Genomic DNA, 22880 nt, shown 5'->3' with positions numbered 1-22880 from the left:
AAGTAGGACATGTCTGGAAGAGATACTGGATGAACATGGCACATCTTAAGTTACATCTGAACAAACCACACAACTTGTGGCACATATCAAAGTGGAGATGTCTGGCCATAATGCATAGAGTCACATTTGTAGAAAGCCAAACACTGCATATCAGCACAAAAATCTCATATGTCGTAGCAACTGCAAAGCATGGTGGTGGAGGAGTGATGATTTGGTCTTCCTATGCAGCCACTGGTGAATTGTCCAGGCAGGCTTGTCTCACGCACAAAGTATTCTAGAGTAAAATGCGTGGCCATCTATCCAACACATAAAGCTTTGCCTAAAGTGGGTCATGAAACAAACACAGCAGCAAATCAAAACCAGAAAGACTGAAAAAAAAAAAGAATCAAGGTGCTGCAATGACCCACTCAAAGCTCAGACCTGAACTTGACAGAAATAAGAGAGGTGAGGGGAAACAAATGGTTGCAAACCTCAAGAGCTGGCCAATATTCATTCAGCACAACTTTTATTAAGTTGCACGCTAAAAATTTGGGGGTTGTATTTGATAGTAATTTCACCTTTGAAAAACAGATTAGCTCAATTGTGCAGTGGTCTTTTTTCAAACTGAGGCTTTTCTCTAAGGTGAAGGCTGACTTTGAATGGGTGATCCATGCTTTTATCACATCCCAGCTTGACTATTGTACCTCCTTATATGTTGAAGTTAGTCAGACCTGCCTTGGAAGACTGCAATTGGTCCAGAAAGCTGCAGCTCGTCTTCTGACACAAACTAGAATACGTGAACATACTTCCCTTGTGCTTGCCTCTCTTCATTTGCTCCTTGTTCACTTCAGAATTGATTTGAAAATGTTATTGTTGACTTACAAAGGCCCGAACAGACAGGCTCCTGGGTATTTGTCTGACCTCTTGCATCCTTGTGTGTCCTCTAGATCTCTAGATCTCATATTTTATTTTATTTTATTTATTTATTTATTTATTTATTTTTTTGCCTGTCCCGTTTGGCTCTTTTGCCACCAGAATTGTTGTCTAAAGGCGAAGAAAGATGCCCAACGGATTTACTTTACCAAATTGACCATCCCAGCCTTGCCGTAATGGTCCATTTGATTCACCTTTTATTATTTATTTTATTTTCATTTGCTGAATCCGGGACAGACTTGATTGGGGGAAAGAAAGGGGAGAAAGAAAGAGGGAAAGAAAAACAACTGAGAAGAGGGAGGGGGAAAAAGGGCAAAAAACAAAAACTAACAAAATAAGCCGACAAAAAATACATATATCGATCACCTGGATCACCTGTTGAGAAAGAAAAAAGAAAACAAGCAGAAGAAAACGAGAGCAACATAATAAACAACATCACAATGATATATGGGAATATGACAGTAAATACTAAATATTAAACATTATTGTGCAGCATGTAAGATTGACAGCGCACAGTGTGCTTTGAGGTAGGAGCCAAAAAGGGTGTAGTTTGTGTGTGTGAGCACCCGTGTGTACACCTGTGAGCATGGACGCGCTTGTTTTTTTAAAAGGTTCCTTCATGTAATGATCTGCTAGAGGTTGTGGGGAGTCACAGTCCCGTCCTCCAGGGCATGAAGCAGGTATGGAGGAGATCTCATATTTTACATATGCAAGTAACACATGCTCCAACCTGGGCGTACCTTTCAATTAATTTATAGGGAGAAAGAGGTGAAGGAGCACTCTTTACATATTTATTGCCGGTGAGAACATATATCTGTCACTGGAGCTAAACGAATATGATAAGAAAACACACAGACCAACAGGTGTGTTTCGTCGACCTTGGAGGATATTAAAATGACTTCGTGGAGACTCACGCACATGATAAGCAAATATTTACCATAAAACTTTGTCTTTTATGCACCATATAGTCAGACCTGTTTGTCCTCACAAAATTAGAAATACAAGTACACACACACACACACACACACACACACACACACACACACACACACACACACACACACACACACACACAGTTCCTGCTGAACTGCTTGCTGTGGTCATTTTTCGCAATTTCCTTTGAACATCCTAACAGGTCTCCTTTATGGATGCTCACTCTGGATTACAGCTCAAGGGGGCTGTTACATCACATTTGTGAATGTGTGCGTATCTGTCCAATAGCGACAGTGGGGGGTGGGTGGGGGTGAGTGAGAAAATAAGTGAGACGGCACAGTTGAGTGCGAGTGGGCGGTCTCTGTCAAATAAATTCTGTGTCACGATTGCTGCTTTCTTAGATGTTAAATCCTCGAGCCAGGACATCCTCTGACCTGTGCTGCTGCCTGGAGCCTAAATTGCCTTCACTGGGGCCTTACCCATAATGCTCTGTGCAAGATAAGACTCCTCTCCAACCCCCCCATAAAGCACCTACGTTTTATGAGCAGGTGGCACGACGTTCACAGCACGTGGCGCACCCTTCTCACAGAGGACTTGACTTTTTCATTGTTCACAAGTCCTGATCTGCTATAAGAATCTGCTTCTGCGAGCTGTGTTTCTTTGTGTGTGATGATCATTTTGCAGCACATTTACAGTTGCCATAGCCTTCCACCATTAGCAGCTATTGGCTTATGCAAAGCTTACATCATACACGCATTAATTCATTCGTGCCTCAGGGAAACTGTTGCGACAAAGGGAGCTGGAAAGAAGACCAGTGACACACGGATTGCCGCAGGAAACTGTCTCTTCCCACTGTGGCAGTAAGAAATAGAAACATTTAAACATTTAAACCCCAGCAGAAAACGTCCCCCACACTTTCATTAAATCTTCATGCCGTGGTTCTCTCTTACAATGCAAAGAGTCCTGCTGTGTGTTTGTGCGTGAAGCCGAGAGGGAGAGCAGAGAGAAAGTTTGCTATGTGAGCTCTCTCTGTTTCATGTCTTCCATTTGAATTGCGCTGTTATTCAGCGTCGCTCCCTGACAGGACTGTTATGTGCAATTACAGCCGAGACAGAGGATGGAAATGGTTTTGCCACTACACGCGCAGACGCACACACATGCATACACACATACACACTTGCACCAGCAATCAGTCAGGACTCTAACTCCCACAACAACATTGTAATTCTTCTTTGAGTTCAAACAGCGGTGTGAGCGGAGAGGAAGAGACAGAGTGATGAAATGTTTTGTTTGCGTATATACATTTATGTGTTTGTTAACTTATGTTTTATTTCTTTGTAAACTTTGTTTTGTTGTTTTCTGTTGCCTTAAGGCAAAGCAGACATAGCTATATGTTTTTATGTTTTTTATGTTAAGCACGTGGAGTTTAAATAAAATTGCCATTTGAAGAAGCCAAACTGTGTCACATCTGGGGTGGTGCAAAGCTTACAGCAGGGTTCAAATCCACCTCCTCGCCAACTGTCTGAGGAGTTTGCATGTTCTCCTTGTGCCTGCGTGGGTTCCCTCTTGGTACCTTTAAAGAAATGAAGGTGTTCAAGTTTTATGGGCCTCATTAGTGTGTGTTTCAAATTGGCTGCACAGCATCGCCTAAAAATTTTAAACAATCAGCCCTGATGCCACTCTTCTATGTGTAGGAAATATGTCAACCTCATGTAATGTGTCGAGATCTGCAAGAAAGTCCCTGTGTAGGCGCTCTGGCTTCCTCCTCCTACAGTCTAAAGACATGCTCGGGAGGTTAACTGGTGATTCTAAGCTGGCCGTAGTTGTGAGCATGAACCGTGTGCTTCGGTGTGCGTGCTAGTCGTGCAGTAGGGTGGTTAACTGTTTAGGGTGTACCTTGCATCTCATCCTACAAGAGCTGTGATATGCTCCAGCCTTCCTCTGACATCCTAAATCGGATAAGTGGAAAGAAAAGCAATGGGTTGGATGGACAAATAAATCTAAAAGTCATCCTGATCCATCCATCTTCTTGCGGCTATCCAGGGCCGGGTCGCGGGGGCACCAGCCTAAGCAGAGAAGCCCAGACCTCCCTCTCCCCAGCCACCTCCTCCTGCTTGTCCGGGGGAACACCAAGGCGTTCCCAGGCCAGCCAAGGGATATAATCTCTCCAGCATGTCCTGGATCTGCCCCAGGGCCTCCTCCCAGTGGGACATGCCCGGAACACCTCACCCAGGAGGCGCCCAGGAGGCATCCTTGTCAGATGCCCGAACCACCTCAACTGACTTCTTTCGATGTGGAGGAGCAGCGGCTCTACTCTGAGCCCCTCCCGGATGTGCGAACTTCTCACCCTATCTCTAAGAGAGAGGCCGGCCAGGGGGCAAAAGCTTCCGGACAACATAGCCAGTGGGATTCCTGGGACACAAACCCCTCTACCACGATAAGGTAGGGATTCATGGAGGGGTAAAATTCATCCTATAATTAATAAATTATTTCTGCTCTGTTCTGTTTTTTATGTTGTTGTTTTTTAAATCAAACACCACTCAAAAAACCCAGCTTGAACAATTTAAAGAAAACTGAAGACACTACTGATTATGTCTGATTATTATCGTCATTATTGATTCGATTACAACGTTGTTGACAGGAGGCCAAGCTGGAGGTGACAGAGTTGAAGATGCTCAGATTTTCAGTGGGTGTGACCAGAATGGACAGGGCTAGAAATGAGTACATCAGGGAGACGGCTCGGGTTGAGCAGTTTGGAGGTAAAGTTAGAGGAGAGGTAGTGGATATACTGGACAAAGGAATTTGAATATGGAGCTACCAGACGGGAGTAAAAAGGGAAGACCTCAGAGAAGATTCATGGATATAGTGAGGGAGGGTTGGTGTGAGAGAGGAGGATGTTAGGTATACATAGAGATGCTGGCAGATAATAATAAACTAATAATAATAGATATTACTCAGATAATAAACTGAGGTGAGCAGCCGAATGAGAAAAGAAGAAGGAGAAGATGGAGAAGACGGTGTTAGTGTTGAGATGTTTGCCATAAATGAGAGCCTAAACATGTTCTATCTGATAAAGAAATGAGGTTCACTGTGATGTGTTCAAGTGTAAAGTAAGGGAAAGGTTGGGAGCTCATTTGTGAAATTTCTGGCCTCCAGAAAAAAAACAAAAAATTCCCACTAGCTTCTTATTATTCTTTTCAGTGATATTCAGGTAGCTGACTTGATTTTCTGCTTTAGCTTGTTTACAATTTTACTTGCTGATCTGTGGCTGCAGATGTTTGTGCTGATTTCTTTTCAAGACCTGCAGGGTTTCAGTACATTAATTTACTCCAAACTAGCCGTGTGCAGTTGTCGTGCCGGCGATATGAAATGTTTACGAGGAGAACGTGATGTAGAAAGCAGACATGTTGCGCAAACAGTGAAATCCCGAGTGTGATGTTCAAGCAAAGTGTGAGCCCCGCAGGCTAATGTAGCGCGCATAAACAGTCCTGGATGCAAAGGTAAAACAGCAAAAAATGTTCATTTCAGTCTTGCTGATACGCTGTGTGCATTTTTTCTGTTTTGGCATTCATCAATACTGCATATGGTGAGCTATATATGGTGCAATGGGCTTGTTAAAAGAGGTTTCTGCTGCACTAGCCTACTCCTGACCTGAGTCATTCAAATTTAATGAATTAATCAAATAAAGTCAAATACTCTCTTGGATTATCCACCTCATGATTTGCATCCTATCTGACCTTTATGTTGTAAAGTAAGAAATATGAGCTCAGTATCTTTTTTTCCCAGTCTCTGTTGATCACTTCAATGCGGAGAGAAAGAACATCCAGGTCACAGCTGTTTGTTGCTTTCTTGTGTGGACTTTCGCTTCATTTACCTGTAAATTTGTTTAGTGTTCATACTGTAATCACATGCCGTGTGAATGCTCTCTACAGACAGCACTGACACAGTTTCTGTACAGTGAAATTAGTGCAGAGCTGCAGGTTTTACAACTAACCCATATCACCCTTTGTTTAATGGTGTGAAATCCTTTATTAAGGTAAAGTAACTCTTATCTCTTTGCTGCAGTGTTGCCTCAAACGTGGACCAGGTCCTAATTAGCTGATTATTGCATGATAGTTTCAGCACTAAAATCACGAGTCTCGTGGGTTATGATTTATTTCAATATTTACACCGGGAGGTGTGCAGTCTCGTCAGATGTCTGTATAGCTTCTCACTGCCCATCAGTACCTATGATCCTGTGCTGCAGTGTGCTATTTGATAAGGCTGCTTAGCATTCAAGAGGAATCCTCAGCACTCAAGTACTCTCAGTATTATGCTTTTAACTCATTCCCCCCTGAGGAGCAGTGGGATCGAGAGAAAGGGGGGAGTGGAAAGAGAGGCAGAAACAGAAGGATCCTTATGGGAAGAGTGAGATTTCACAGGACAAAAGCGCCGTTATTGAATTCTTGTCATGATTCTTTGTATAATAGCCTCCACTATCCAGCCCCCAAGATGCATTTAAAGGCTTCCACAATCCCACTCCCATCGGCCGGCGGTGGCTGGATGAGCGTTGCCGTGCACAAGCCTTTGCACTGTCCCGCCACTTGCTGGATGTCGCTGAATGCCTCTATATTGGATTAGACTTTCTGTCCCTTGAGCAGAGCTTAGAAAACAACCCAGTGCAACCCATCAGTATGTGAAAACACAAACGATGATCATTTTGTACGTGGCCTTCATACTAACGACAGAAGAAAGCGGTACGCCGCTAGGAAGGGAGGAAAAGTGTACCTGAGCCTTCACTGCACGCTGATTGTCTGGCCACGGGAGCTATGATGAGGCCTGATTGCTGTGTGATTTGAGCATCCTCAGACCAACAGCTCATCAATATCCCTTGCAGTAACACGCTGCACTGCAGCAGGACGCGGGCATCAGCGAGATGAATGTTTATCAAAGCCATGAAAAGACGAAAAAAAAAAATTTGTTGCAGAGAACAGACAGAGGCCAAAATAATAATGTGGTTTCTACAAGTTGTTGGTGAATTAAAGGATGCTTTGGTGAATTAGCTAAAGTCTTGTGTTGTTGTGAATTTAAAATGATAGTCTGCTAATCTGCTGGGATTCATTAACAGCCTCAGACAGCCACCAGGATTGCAGAGTGAAGAGTGAGGGCAGAGCCCAGAAGAAGCAAACATGGAGGAGACAGGCTGATTTTATCCTCACCCTGTCTTGAGACACAACTTCCCACTCCCCCTCCTTTTTTTCCTTGCTTTGCCCTCCTCTGCCCAGTGAGGATGGGAAAAAAAAACGCCCGCCTCCCAGCTTATTAAACCCCCGAGTCTCTACAGGAAGAATCTTTGATGCGTAGACGATTTACATAAGGAGGCAAATTTACTCAATTCTGTGCTCATTTCCTTATGCTGTATGCACCAAATCCCCTTCTTTATGCAGCATATTTGAGTCTGGATTTGCACAGTATTGTCCTGGCATCAGTAATCATTTTTCCCCTCTCTGTTTCTTTGCTCTGATTAACACAGAGGGCGTCTTTGCAACAGGCCACATTTGATGTGCTGGCTGTGATTAGTGCATGTTAAAAATACCAACACCCTGCACCCTTCCATTTACTCGATCCTGCCTTCTGTCTCTTCTTTCTGTCCACCTCTCCCACTCTGTCTGTGTTCGTTTTTTTTTCCTTCTAATTTCTCAGCCACACAGCTTTCCTTTGTCTCTTTCTCCCCATGTGATTAAAGGCTTTCCTTCAGATGTATTTTTATCAAATTCTTCGCCTCCTTGCTGTGATTATGTTTTTTCTTCTTCTCTTTTGTCACGCTTTGTCTGTTTTCTGCCAGAGGTCCATGTTTGATTATAGCTTAACTCTTTCTGATTACGACCTCTTGTCTCGGTGAGTGCTGCTGTCTTCCTGGCACTCCCCCCACCACCACCACCCCCACCTCCCGCCGGCTATAGAGTGACCTTGGTAGAAAAACAGAGCCAGAGACAGAGACTTATCTTGTTACAAATGGGAAAAAAGACAAAAGTACAAAGATACATGTAAGAAATTATAATAGAAATTATAAGGTTAAGCGGAAGAGAAAGGATTACTAGATGGATACATTTTTCCCTGAGAATTCATTTAACTGGAATAAAACTCATATATAATTCTCAAAGTGTTACACTATCTCAAAGTTATTATTCTATAAAGACAATAAATAATAAATCAACAACAAATACTGCGCTTGTTTCCGATGTTAGTCACAGCACAAGCATGACTGTCATTACACTTTAACTTATTACTAATTACTGCTAAAGAGACAGACAGTGAAAGTGGACAGTGCATCCTCGGTTTCTTAACATAAAACTCATTGTTGCAGCCAGAGGCAGCACAAATGTGATCCCCTTAAACTGATTTTTAGTTCTTATTTTTCTCTGAGTTATCCATTCTGTCACTAGTTAGCTAGCATAAACTAATGTAAGTCTATTAGCTTCAACCACCCGCATGACGTCACACTTCTTACTGACAGAACTTGAACTTTAACCACTTATTTCTTTAATCCAGCTTCACAGACAGAGTTCCATCTATGTTGGTTTTTGAGAGCAGGGCTCAGTGGTGTAAATTAGCCTCTAAATGTGGCGCATTTCATGTCCCCTTAAATTAGAAGGAAAAGCCTGCACAGAAATAAACATATGGAAATATGACTGGGTAAATGTACTTAAAGTACTAACACTAAGAAGGTAATCAGTGCAGAAAAACAGACCCTGCTCCTCTTGGTGCTGTTAGATTAACAGACTGATGTTGCTAATTGATTTTTTGTTGCTGGTTGTGGTGGAGCAAATCCTGATTCTGAAACAAAACAATAATTTTCCATCTATTGTTTATTGCCCCAATCTGATGATTCCCCCCCTCCCAGTTAATCAGTTATTTGTTTGGCTTGTAACAATTCAGACAAAACAAACCAGAGCCTGAAGCAACACAATCAGCTTGTATTGTAAAGTCAACAATCGATCAAGCTAATAATAAAAATGAATGGGAAACATTTGTAGTTGGAAATATTTGGAGTACATGACAGGAAAAAGATCTTGAATTAAATCATTGTCAACTGAGTGATTTTTTAAATGTGTCATTTTGAGGCTGTATTAGTTTATAATGTCGACTAGTTTAATTCCTAAACAGGATTACTGCAGGATGTGACATTTAACTGTAGTGACTAAACGAGAGGGAGTCAGGTGGAATTGGGAAGCTGCAAGGAGTAGAGGTAATGAAGGTAGATGAGTTTAAATACCTGGGGTCACCATCCATGGTCAGTGCACAGGAGAGGTGAAGAAGAGTGTGCAGACAGGGTGGAGTGGGTGGAGATGAGTGGATGATTTGTGAGAGAAGGATGGCAGCCAGAGTGAAAGGGAAGGTTCACAGGATGGTGGTATGATGTATAGATTGGAGATGGTGACGCTAACAAAAAAGACAGACGTTAAGCTTTTCACTGGGAGCGACTCTGATGGACAAGATTAGAAATGAGCACATCAGAGGGACACAGAGCAAAGAGCAATTTGGAGATAAAATTAGAGAGGCAAGCCTGAGGTGGTTTGGACATATGAGGAAAAGTAGTGAAGGAGGACATGTAGAGGGTTGGTGTGACAGGGTAAGATGGAGGCAGATGATCCGCTTAAGAAAAAGGAGGAGGAAAAAAGAAACTGCAATTGGAGCAAATTCATCACAGACTACAGTGTTTAATTTGTATAATTTATTCTTATACTAGTAATATAATATAGCTGCATGACAAACATGCAGAATTAATTATATTAGGGAACTTTAATAAATGTATTTTAGTTACATGGCACCACTAGTTAGGGTACAGTGGGTAAGCTGCCGGCTGGTGAGAGCGAGTTAAAGTAAGGGGGAAAAGGTAAGCTATGAGCAAGAATTATCCATAATACAGTCGAGTATCTCTATTTTTAGCAGCTTTGAATTAGCATCAATTCCCATTGGCTGTGGACCAGGTGTCACAGATTTGACCAAAGAGGCAAATCCACAAGCAAGTCCAGGTGTCAGCGCTGGTGCAGACATGTCTGTAATAACTGGAGGAATGGGAGCACCGAGCAGAGATTATAAAAGAAAGGGGAGAACTATTTCAGACCACCAACTACCAACATAATTTCTCTTTAAAGCAATTGTACTTTGACTTCCTGAAAAGTTGCAAAGGTTTCAACGTCGGATAGCAGGTTGCTGTAGAGGACGGCCATTTTCCTTTGAACGTTGCAAGCAAACCCCAGGAACACGTTTCAAAAAGACAGATGAAAGAAAAGCAGAATCTGAGATTGCGTTGAGTTACAATACGTAGTGGAAGAGAGACCTGACACTGTGGCTTTGACTCAGGAAAAATGCTTGAAAATACGCCACTAATGGAACAAGAACTTAAATATAAAAGGGGATTTTTTAGCATAGCGTGTTTGCCGAATCTCTTTGAAAGCAGAACAGGACCAGATCTCATTAAAAAAGAAAGAAACAATTTAATCAAAGCTAATGAATGAATGAAGGAACTGTAAATTAACACTCATTAATTAATAATCTGCTGAGCTTTAATTAATAGCATAAACTCATATTAGGCTGATCATTTCCAAATAGAGGAAGACTTACATTAACAGCTATGGGGTCGGCAATGATTCATGCATCAACTAATGTATTTTGTGCATTTTGAATTTTATCATAAAGTGTTACATCAAAAAAACATGTTCTCCAAAGATGAGCAACACCAGCTGACACCACCATTCCTCTGCTTGGACAGTGATCTTTTTATTAAAATAATCCTTTGATGTTCACTGCATCAAAGAATATTTTCACCTTATCGCAGACCTTAACTCCCTTCATAATCTATGAACATAAGGGTAGAGAATAGATGTAAAAGCCCTCGAGCAGAGCGTTTGGCACTGTCTGAAAGAATATCAGTGAGAAACGGTTCCTCTCTTCTGCTGTCCCTCCTGCTGATTGCATTTTCAGACTTATGATTCCTTTGCAGCGCAGGCAGATATCCATCAATCCAAGGACAAACTCAGAGCCGTGCTCTGTGTCTACATACTGCGTTGCAGGTGGAAAGGAGAGTGAGAAAATTAATGTTTGCCCTGAGGAATTACATTCTCCCCCTCTTACTTTACCTGCTGTTCGTTGACAGAAGAAAAGAGAAAAAAAAACAAAGTAATGAGCACAGCGCTGACTCGCTGAATGTACGATATTATCAGTTGCACAATCTGCAAGCGGCTGATTAACTTACGACTGACTACTCATTTTATGACAAAAACAACAAGAACTCGTCCACAAAAATGTGTGAATTGGTATATTTTTCTAATCTATCAGGGCACAGTTATGAGTCGAGGAAGAAGCTCAGGTAGTTTTTTTTCTGCAATTTCTCTCCGTGTAATAGAGCTGATTTTTGTGTTTGAAAGAGGTTTCATGTTATCATGCATATAGTCAGGGAGATATTAGAGTCAGCCGCATTCACCATCATCTGGGCATCACAAATGTCCATGAATTTCACTGTTGGAGCTCGGCCATTTTATCATATTCTAAATTACACACAGGGTGTCCTTTTGGTTGGGCAACAGTGACAGGGTTTCCTCCCAGATGTGGCCACCTAGGGTGTCCAGATCTCTCTTATCTTCGAGTTAATCTGGGGTTACATGAAAACAGTGAAATAACCTAAATACTCAAAGTTGACTTCTCTCTGTAAACTGTGCAAAGCGACGTCACATATAATGTTTTACAGACATAATGTATAAAACATTTACACAAAACTAAATCTGGATGATGCGTTTTATGTTCCACACTGATATGAAGGTTGAAGGAGTCTGTGTTTTTAATATTGTATTTGTGGGGGTAATTTAACTGTCACAACTGCTTTTAACAGATGGCTTATTTGCAGAAACCACCAGGGCTGGTTGAAGGACTTCCTCATTGTGATTAAACCTCTTGATTTGGAGTTTTTTTGGACTTTCTAGTTGTCTTTCTCTTTTCCCTAGTGTTCCACTCTTTTGTGCAAAGTCTCCCTCAGTGATGTCATTCCTGTTTTATTTCTGTAACCTGTGTCTAGCGTGTTTGGTATTTAGTAAATGTCCCTTGTCAATTATTCTGTGATTAGTTTCAGCTTCCCTCATTATGTTGTGTATTTATTGTCATTGTCGCTGTCTCCCCTTGCCCTTTGTCTAATGTCTCAATAACTGTGCTGAGCCTAGTGTTTTCCCCTGTGCTTTCTCATGGCTTATGGACTTTTGTTACCTGTTTCTGGATTGCCTCTTACTTGTTATTTTCTTGGAATAAACGCTCAGCATTACGTTCAAACTTCATCTACCGCATCCTGCATTTGGGTCGTCAACACAACTCACACAGCATAATACGTATTTTCTTTCGGGATTAATAAAGTATTCTGATCCAGATAACCTGATAACTTCAGCAAATCACCTCTCTGGGTTAAGGATCAGTCATGCATACAGGCCCTGTAAATATCTGATCACCAAGTGGGAAGCTATAGGACTTGCTATATATATATATATATGTGTGTGTGTGTGTGTGTGTGTGTGTGTGTTTGTGTGTGTGAGTGAGTGAGTGAAACTTCTTCTTGTTTAATAATTTAAAACCAATGGTAGGATGCTTTAGCACTTTGAAAAGTCTGACAGTATGGGCTGGATTAGTGAGGAGACTGCCGGGGTTGGTAGCTGGTAGAGCTCATAGGAGGACAAAAGTGAGATGGCCACAGAGGTTCAAAGCCACAGGGAAGCTCTGCTAAAGGAAGACTTGCTCCTACTGTAAATGAAAGTCATTCATCATTCTTTCACTGCAGATGGGTCTAAGTTATCAAACTTTCTTCTTTTCCTCCTTTCTCCATCTGTCATATCCATCTCGCTGCATCCATCATTCCCAGTTACTGCCTGTCTCCGACTCCACATTTCTGCCACTCTTCCTCCACATTTTAATGATAGCTCTCTATTGTTATTAGCACTCTTCAGTGTATTCAGTGTTGTTTTCTTGTTCATTAGAAGCACTCAGTTGGCTGCACTTCTTAGCAAAAGTTACTTAAGCTCCATTTTTTTCCTCCTTTTTTTAATCAAGTCATGAATTGCTTAATGACTATTATAATCAGAAATCAGTGAACAGCTTAACCAGCTCTGAAATGCTAACAACAAGATAGAATAATGTTAACATCCTGATGTTCAGAAGTTAATAGATTAAATCCCACCTCTCCTAATAGTTAGTACAGTAATGTACAGATGAAGTTGATGGGAGTGTCATTAGCTTTTCATGTATTTAGTCATAATCCTAAGCACTAGAAATAAAATTAAAGACTGACCTTAATGATGAGGTTCAGTCTTTATTATGCTGATACACTGTTTATATGCATGAATCTTGACTCGGTGTGCCGTGCATCTCTATGTTTTATTACAAATGCAAAGTCTCTGACTCACCGCTGCATTCTTAATCATTTTGTGGGCTGGCCATCACTGACCACTCAATGAAAACAGCACTAGTATATTTTCCTCTGTATCTACAGTTCTGAGATATGTGAGGAAAACAGCATTTTCTTACAATGCACATTGGACATGGACTGATTTATAGAATGGGTAAAATTTGAATATATCTTTATCGCTTGGTGAATTTAAAAGCACAAGAAGGAATTGTCTTTTGAGAAGTCACTTGATGTTTTAATGTTTTATGTTATGGGCATTTTTATATTGTGCATTTGTTGTGGATTTATGTTTTTTGTTGTATTTGTAGCATTTCTGAGCAGTTCATGTTTTTATGGTTGCTACTTGAGCTAGGTATCTATTGTACAAAAGAATGTGATCTCAGTGGGAATTCCTGATAAAATAAAGGTAATAAATAAATAACAGTATATCTTGAATTAATTCAGCAAAATTCTAATTTCATAGCAATGCATGTGATGGATCGTGAAAAAGCACACATTGTTAGGGGAAGCTGTGTGGCAGGCAGGATGAGGACCTAAATGCAGGACTAGTATCACAACAGCATGAACGAAAAGAGGCAGCTCAGCTGTGTCCTTAGAAACACAAAACAAACACAAACTACATACAAATCTCAGAAACTAGATACAACAAACTTAAACTTGGGACAGGGAGTGGCGAGGGACCCGAGGCACAAAATGAAACACAGCCATGTGGGATGACCCAACAACAAGCCAAGGCAGACAGAGGACTTAAATACATGGAGGATAAAGAGAGGATGGAGAACAGGAGGGAACACAGCTGGAAGTAATCAGACACAATGAGACAGGGAGGAAGCAAAACTGAGTACACTGAACACAGGACAAGGAACTATCAAAATAAAACAGGAAACACATAGACAGAAACTCAGACTCTAGACATGAAAGCTTAACACAGTGACTGGGGAGACATATGAATAACCATGGAAACAGAACTTAACACACACGAGAGACAAGAAAGGGTACACATCGAGGCATGAAAAGGGAGGCAGACTAAAAGAAACAAGAAACTCAGAACTAGAAATACAAGTGACCAAGCTAGGAAAAAACAAGAAAACTGAACCATGAACAATATTAAATCACAGAAACTCCACACAGAAAGGCCCCAGCACACACCTTTGTACTGTGACAGTAACGACAGCACCATCTATTCTTATAAAATGCAGAAATTCATCAAATCCTTTGAGAAATGTTTTTCTCTTGGTTGGCACACCAATACAACACAACACACCAACAACAACATCATCTCCCAACTTCACAATATTTTCTTTACATCTTACATTGTTTGTGTGTATCTTTGACCTCTTGGTCCTTTTACTCGCTCATGCATCACGGGGAAAGCAGAAAGCTGTCTACCACTTTCTGGTTTCCCATCTGCTCAGTGGCCCTATCCTCTATCAACTCCCACCAAGAACATGAAACCAGAGGTATGTAACCCTTGTCTCTGGATCTCTACTGAGTCAGGAAGTCACAGAGGAAGTAAATTTACAGCTGTTTCCAACAGGAAACTGTAAAGAGGATGTTTGGAGAGGCAGAGATGCCACATATGAGTTTTCATATACAAACATAACATGAGTGGTGAAGACAGCAGATAACAGATGTTAAATGCATTCTAAATGCTATGTAAAACTTCAATGGTTAAATCATATTAATGCCTTCATTAAGTTATCCTACGATATTGCTGTGAAATACAATAGAAAAATCTAAAGAAAACAAGAATCTCAGTTAGTACTTTTTGAGAGAAAATATCTTAACGTGACCCTTCATGATAAACAATATTTTTGTGCTACTTTATTAATAAGCACATTGCTTATAAGTTAAAAAAAACAACAAAAAAACACTGTAATAAGATCCAAAGCTGATCTATTCTGTTTGGAAAGAAATGGACAATACATCTGCACAGCTGTGCAAACACTGTGTGACATGATCAGGCTACACTGATCCAGTTATATGAGTAATTTAAGCTGTGTACTTTTATGCCGTGGCTTGGTCTTACTCAGAAATACCTTATTATACCAATAAAAGTTAATTGTTTTATTGGGATGTGTAGATTTGTATTTCAGGAGTTGTCTCTGTCATTTTGTGTTTGTGTTTCTCCTTGAACCTTCTTGTTATAAAGTGTAATTGTCATATGAAAATGTCTGACTGTCCTTAGTGGTTTTATGGGTGGACAGATGCAGAGTTGCACTCTTTATCAATTAAAATTTTTATTGCTGTCACTTGATGGCTCTAAACTGTGCAAACCGTCTGCTGATCGGTGTCCGTCTGAACAGGAAGTCTCTGGCTTCTGTTATGAAAAACATTCTTCTCTCTCAGATCGAGAACATGATATTGTAGAGAAATGTAAATAACAATTCTCAAGGTGGTTTATCTTTTAAATTAACTGTGAAAGAGTGTATGTATACATGCGAAGGCAGAAAAAAACCATCTGGAGGGAGGGAGAAAGACCAAAAGAAAATGTTTTAGAGTTAAAACACATATGAAGGCAGAAGCGCACAGCGCTGTGGTTGGGTGGGGTCACTGCTGCAGATGAGCTGGACCTTAGGGTCATGTTTTTCACTATGCTATAATGCTTATTCAGCCTTCTCCCTGCGGTGTGTCTGTAGGAGTATCTGAAGCAGCAGCCAGGCCTTGAGGGAATGTTCATTTCATCCAGCTGCTCTTTCATGTGACTGAACTCCTCTCAGCAGCTAGACTCTCTGAATCCCCATAGAGTTTGACTTTTTTTTCTCCAAGGTTAAAGAACACAGACATAAAACACAGCTGAGTATCTAGGCTGAGTGTTTCAGTTGAATGTATCAGCCCAGGGAAACCCTGGGGAGCACTTATGCAGTCCGAGCCAAGAGACAGAATCAAGTCCAACGTGAGTGATCTGATATGGCGTCAGATGAAGTTTACTATTACTTTATCACAACCAGAGAACATCAAATTATGGCTGGCTGTGTGGTCTGTATGTTTTCTAAATGCATATCTGAGAAGCAATCTGAGGAGAAGCTACCTTAAGTCTAGCTGTGGTTTTATCTCCTCATTAACAACTTCAGGGAGTAAGATCCCTTTGCAGCATTTGCAGTGTCACAAAGTTCACAAACCACAAGCTTCTTTTTGTAGAAATAAGTGATGTAAACACTGATTTGGGGCAAGTGTGCTTTAAAAAAACTTTCTTTTTCCTTATTTTTTAATGATGTCTTTTTGCTTCACAGAGTCTAAACTTGAAGTGACACTGGGTTAAATGAGAACTCATCTGAACGATCGCTCAGACAGGTCACAGATGGCACTGCACAGTGTTTCCTTCCTGCTAAAGTGTAGCACTCGCTTAAATTCATCTTTCTTTAATGTTGCCCTCATGAAGTCCCACTAGTGCTCCTCTTGTTTGTGTTAACTTTAAATGACTGATTATGTAAGTGGCTTCCTACTGTGCCCTCAAAAGCGATAAGAGGGTAAAAGCAGCACTGACCAGTCTGCTGCCCATTTGCTCTTGATCCCTTATTTTTCTAAAATTCATGCATGAATAACTTATAGTTCACTTTACACTGCAGCTGAGGTAATTATTTTCTTTAACCACCTCTATCTATCTATCTATCTATCTTGCACAGGGCTCTTGCTAGATACTTGCTAGTACTGGGTTGAGTACTGGTTCTGGAAATTTTCTCAGAGATTTTTGGTCCTTATTGACAGGAGATCATCACACAGTTGCTTCAGATTTGTCAGCTCAACATTAAAAGTGTGATGTGTGCACTGTCCTGTTCCTCTACTGGCTTGAGATCTGGCTTGAGATGGACATGATCGACAGCAATACTCAGGTAGGGAAGTGTTTAAACGATGCTCAGTTCGTACCAAGAATCTCAAAGTTGGCTAAGGAAATACCGCCTATACTAGCCTGAACCACTGACATACGATGGAGCCATGCCTTCACGCCAAAATCTGACCGTACTATCAAAATGTTGCAGCAGAAATTGAGACTCATCAGACCAAAGAATATATTTCCAATCTTCTGTAGTCCAATTTTGGCGAGCTTGCTCAAAATGCACCCTCAATTTCCTGTTCTTAGCTGCATGCCTTGGTTGTCATGAGTGTTTTGGTTTTCGTGAGTTACTGTTGCCTTCCTATCAGCTCAAAGACACCTGGACATTCTCATCTGACCTCTGACATTAGCAGGGTATTTTCTCCCAGAAAAATGCCACTCAGTGAATATTTTCTATTTTGTGGATCATTCCCTGTAAACCCTAGAAATGCTTGTGTGAAAAAAAATCTCAGTAGCTAAGCGGTTTCTAAAGTGCTCAGATCAGCCCATCTGGCACAAACAACTATGCCACGTTTAAAGTCTGACCTTCAACCAGTCATCTTGACCATGTCTACATGTCTAATTGCATGGCGTTGCTGCCATGTAATCCGCTGATATTTGTGATAATGAGGTGTTGAACAGCTGTACCTGATAAAGTATAAATTAGTTCAAAAGAAATAAAAGAAATATTTAAAAAAAATCTGACTATAATGGTCTTAACTGAATATTGGACTGATTCTCTCAAAATGTTTTCTTTGGAAACCTGATTACTTCCACTGGAATTGTATGAAATTTGTTGTCTTTTAAAAGTGTTTAGCATAGAGTACCCTGTTTTGTTAAGACTGACCGTCAACTGGACAGCTGACTACTAATATTTATCAAGCCTTTCTGTGATGTGCCTTAGATAGTATTACAGCCATCTTAGACTCATCTGTCATTGCCTTTTCGCTCCAGCTCAGAAACCTCGCAGTGACAGAGAAGCCCTAACTTCCTTTCTGAGCAATCCATTAATGTTTAAAGAAAGCAGTAAATGTGGAGCATGCTGAATAAAAACAATATTCTGGGGAAATTCCAGAGAGGCACTTGGGTTCACTGCAGAAACTACACAGCAAAATAACCTTTGATCTGAAGGTAATGGCTTCAGCTCTTTTTCTGTCTTGTTCCTTCTTTGTTAAACCGTCGATATTGTTCATACAAGGACTGCAATGTAGAAAAAACAACAAATGCACAGATGAATATTATTGCATTTGCTTTAAATTGAGGGAACAACAGTGTTCAGTCATGGGGTGAAAATAAAGTATTAAATGCTGCAATTATAATTAGATGTAATGTGCCAAATGCATCCAGAGAAAAACATGTCAAGAAAAAACAAAAACAAGTCAGCAGTAGTTGTTGTAAATATCTACAAAAGAAAAAACGTGGCACCGCAACTTACATGTAAGCTAACACGACCTCTGTCTGTGATTTCACTTGTCTTTTCTTTACTTGCTGCCAAAACACACCCCAGCTTTCTTCTTGCCGTCACCCTGCTACTAAAGTAGTCCAACCAAGCATGAGATGGTTGTAAAAATGTTATCTCACACACGGGGTAACCTTTTAGGGGCATCATGCCAGGAAAACACTCCTACTGAAAGCCCTGAATGGATCAGTGGTGACCCATGCATGCCCCACCCGAACTGGTCGTCACACTTGGATGAGTGCACAGAAAGAGCTTCTCATTCCAGGCTTTTAATGGCCGCCGCGGGGCAGCCTGAAGCAGGAAGTCACATAGATTCAAAAAGGAAAACGCAGCGTTCATTCTGATGATTCGTGATTTAGTGAATACGCCTCCTGTCACTGCACATCTGAAATCAATCCTGAGAAGGATAATAACAATGTAGGAGGTTGCAAGTCCCTTGTGACACAATATTGGATTTTGTCAAGCTGTAAAGTCTAATAATTTGATAGAAAATTGTGAATTAAATTACCAGTTCCACAGACTTCTAAAGATAACACGTTATAGTTTCTCATCGTCAACAAATTGTTGAAATTAGCTGAAAAAAACCTGCTTTTTGTGTGCCTAGTATAGCTTATGTCCACTGTTACACACAACGCAAATACAATTCCAGTCCCGGCCCCTTGATTTGTCTCTTAAAGAAAGCAATGGTAAGTCAGTTGCACAGGCGGTGAGGTCTCTTTGTTACCATGAACACCGTAGTTTGTTTTGAATCCAACATACACCCTCCAAAAGCACATAATTTCCACATAAAAATATTACACAGCAGTTGCACTACTGACTTGTGGCTTGTTCAGAATTACTGTGAGATTTCCCCGCAGACATGACTGAAAAAGTGACATCATTTCCCCATTCACAACTGGTTGTGGTAAAAACTGTACCGGAGACAGGCAGATGATGTTTTTAGCTTCATTTTGTTCTAACTGTTAAAAAGGATGATAGAAAATAGAGAAATTTCAAGAGGAATGTCCAAGTGATGGACGTTCAAGAAAGACATTCAGCCGAGACTCGATGCTGAGGGAAGACATTCAGCTGGCAGTTATACTTCAATTCAGTGTCGAAATATTCTGTTTCATGTGTTTGTCGTGAAGTGTGGAGTGAAGACCCAAACTTATGACTTGAAGGCAGAAAAAAATAAATAAATAACCTAGGTGGGGAGCAGAAGTCCAACAGTGCAAAAAGAAAACCTCAAAGAGAAAAAAAGCCAAACCTGCCGGGACCACACAAGGAGGGTAAAGAGGGAGCGAAACAGACACTAATACAGGGGACAGAGGAGACGGGACTATTTATACACACAGGCAGCTAGACACAGATCTAGACAGTAACGACAATCAGACAGTAAGGAGGAAGTAAAACTAAACCCGACACCAGAGACACGTAATTAGCAATAACAATAACTGAAAACAGGAAACACTGAAACATGAATGAACTTAACAGAGGGGGTTCACACAGAGGAAGCACCGAGGGGACTAATCAAAGTCTATAAATACAAGCAATAAGCAGTCAAGACTAAAGGCTCAGGAAACTGAGGGAACCTACGCAATAAATAAAACTAATAATAAAAAAACAATAATCATAAAGTAACCAAGCACAGCAACTCAAAACTCCAGCCAAATAAAAACCCAGGGATCATGATAGGATTGGCTCAGCACAGCAGCTCACAGTAAATTTAATTACCTTTATTGTCTTTATTGTATTAAACATTATAAAAGTGATATATTAGATATATTAATGTTTTAGTTGCATACCTACTTCAAAAGATAGCAGTTTATTGTTTAGTACCATCAACAAATTGTCAAACTCCCCAACGCCCCCATTGGTATGGGTTTTCAAACATTTCCAGATATTGTGCTACATATCAGCATTTTGCGTGGATTTTTGCTTCCTTGGTGACATATTTTGCAAAAGAATTTAACAGGTGAATTCAGCTAAATAATTTGGAAACTATAAAAAATTAAAAACGCTCCTCATGCAAAGTAAAGTACCTATTGGTGATCAGTTTTTGAGAATCATCATCAGAGCCGAGCACTCCAGGTTCACTCAGAAGTCTACTAAGACTCCTGCTGCAATGTACTGCTGTCTTTGGTCTCGATATGTTAATTTATGTCATTTAAACCTTTGAATATAAAAAAAATGATCAAACACTGTTAGCTCTATCATTTACTTTATTACTGCTCTTGTGGAAAAGCCATAATGTTTAAAACATTAGACATCTCAGCACAAAAAACTAACTTGTCAGGCTAACCATTGTTCAGTACAATTCTGTGTTATAATACAATGGATTATTCATAGTCACTCAGGTATTCAGGCTACTTTCTCTTAACGTGCACACACTGTCAAACGATGAGCTGCCCTACATATTCATCCTTCACATTCAAACAACCCAGTAGCCATGTTCATGCAGACATATTAATGAAAACAGTATTATCTTTGCTCATAATTTCTTCATCTTTGCTCATAAATGCTTCTCCTGCTGCTTTTTTTTGGCTCCTAACATATTACTGCTCGATCTGCTTTGCCAGCCTAGCCTCCTCCTGTCCTAGTTTTTTGTTGTCATACCTCTCTGGATTGTCTTCTGTACATTTCATGCATTCCACTTCAGTGTCAGGAATCTGCTGAGTATTGTTTAGAGGGGTTGTTAGAGAGTCACTGTGCTCCCAGCTGAATCGTCTTTCTGCTGCACTTCACTGCAAAGCTTGACAAAAAATTATAGCCTGAAACAATGCAAGTGTCTAATTTTTGCATGTGTTTTGAAAAACTTCATCTAATGAAAGACTCATGCTCTACCTCTCATAAATGACATTTATTTCTGGATTTTTTCCCCCTGAAGATGCGTTATTGTGAGATAATTGGAAGGAGAAACTGAGACGTCAGGTGAGCGAGGTGCCTATTAGCTCGTACCTTCTTTTCAAAATGACAAATATTATCCTCCGGTGCTTTTATCAGGACTGAAGTATCCCAGTATGTACTGAAAAAAAATGAACACGAACATTTCCACAAGAATTCAAGGTCACCAGAGTATGAATGTGGCTGACAGCCATGATCCTCTTGATTTCTTACGAAATGCTACCAGCAGGCTAAATTTCTTGACATATGCTGGTGAAATTGGTGCAGACATCAATGGCTGGCGGAGAGTGTACTCTGAAATTGATGGGTTTTTTTATAGTTATTGGATAGGATTTTGTGAAAACTCAAAATATAGCCCCAACATATCAAATATTCTTGTTAAGTGAAACTTGTGTGATGCTAGTTAGCAGACATTAGCATGCTAAACCAAACCGTATTCAACATCATAAAACCGTGAAACAAACTTCCCCAACACTATAGCTGTACACTTGTTCACACATACAATAACCATGCTTTTTGCAGGCATATATAAATAATGTGTTAGAGAAAATACAGAAAAACTGCCACAGAAAGTTGGCGCTAATTAGAATGCAGCAAATTAGACACTTAGCCGATGTAAATTGTGCCTTCACATGAGCTGAAAGGCATCTTGAGATCTCAACATGCAGTAAGGGTGACTAATGATAGCAGAAGAAGTAGCATGAAATTTGGGAAGAAGCAATATGTCAGTTAATAGTGTTTTTTAATGTCTTTTAAATTTCACCTCCATTTAGCTTGTTCTTCATTGCTCATTATAGACACCACGAACATTTGTTTTTGCACATGGTTAGTTTAGTCTAAAATGGATGAAACAAAATGATATTTTTTGCACAGCAATCTTGCAAAGTTGCAGATTTCTCTAGTGATGAACAAAGTTTAAGCTGTGCTAGTATGGCGTTCTGGTATAAATAGATATAATGGAGCTAAAATCTGATTTTACTTCATTCCTGCTCCTGGGCACCACAGCTAAATATACGACTGCCATCCAAACGTGTCCTATTACTGTCTTCCAATCTCTAATTCCGCTGTGCTAAATCAGTCCTTCTGTCTCTTATAGTCGCAGGGAGTCTTACTAATTACCATTTCAAACCTCCACTTTGGCTTCCATGTTCCCTCATTATATCTGATGGGGAGTCTGGCCTGTTTGGGAAAAAGGAAACAAGCCTTCAAAGCCTAAACAGAGCTCAAGTGAAATTACATAGTGCTGCTCAGAACCACACACTGATAAAGCAACAATAGTGGGTTTGGTGGTTAAAGAAAAAAAAAAAAGCAGACAGGCAGACATGCACCATCTTGTTGTGTATATACTTCATAATGTTGCATATATGTAGTCAATGCAAAACAAATCGGCTCACAGCAAAATAATTACGACCACGCTCTCTAGTAAACCACAGAGGGAATGAATTATGTATAAC

At 40.4% G+C, this 22880-nt stretch overlaps 1 protein-coding gene across 1 annotated transcript in view; it reads left to right on the top strand.

Annotated features, from left to right (window-relative positions):
• st6gal2a (ST6 beta-galactosamide alpha-2,6-sialyltranferase 2a) overlaps positions 1-22880 on the top strand; it is a 90331-nt gene that overhangs the window by 1917 nt on the left and 65534 nt on the right. The window lies entirely within an intron of this gene.

Source organism: Pelmatolapia mariae, linkage group LG16_19, assembly GCF_036321145.2.
Source record: "Pelmatolapia mariae isolate MD_Pm_ZW linkage group LG16_19, Pm_UMD_F_2, whole genome shotgun sequence".
Lineage (NCBI taxonomy): Eukaryota > Metazoa > Chordata > Actinopteri > Cichliformes > Cichlidae > Pelmatolapia > Pelmatolapia mariae.
This window is presented reverse-complemented; position numbering and strand designations above follow the sequence as displayed.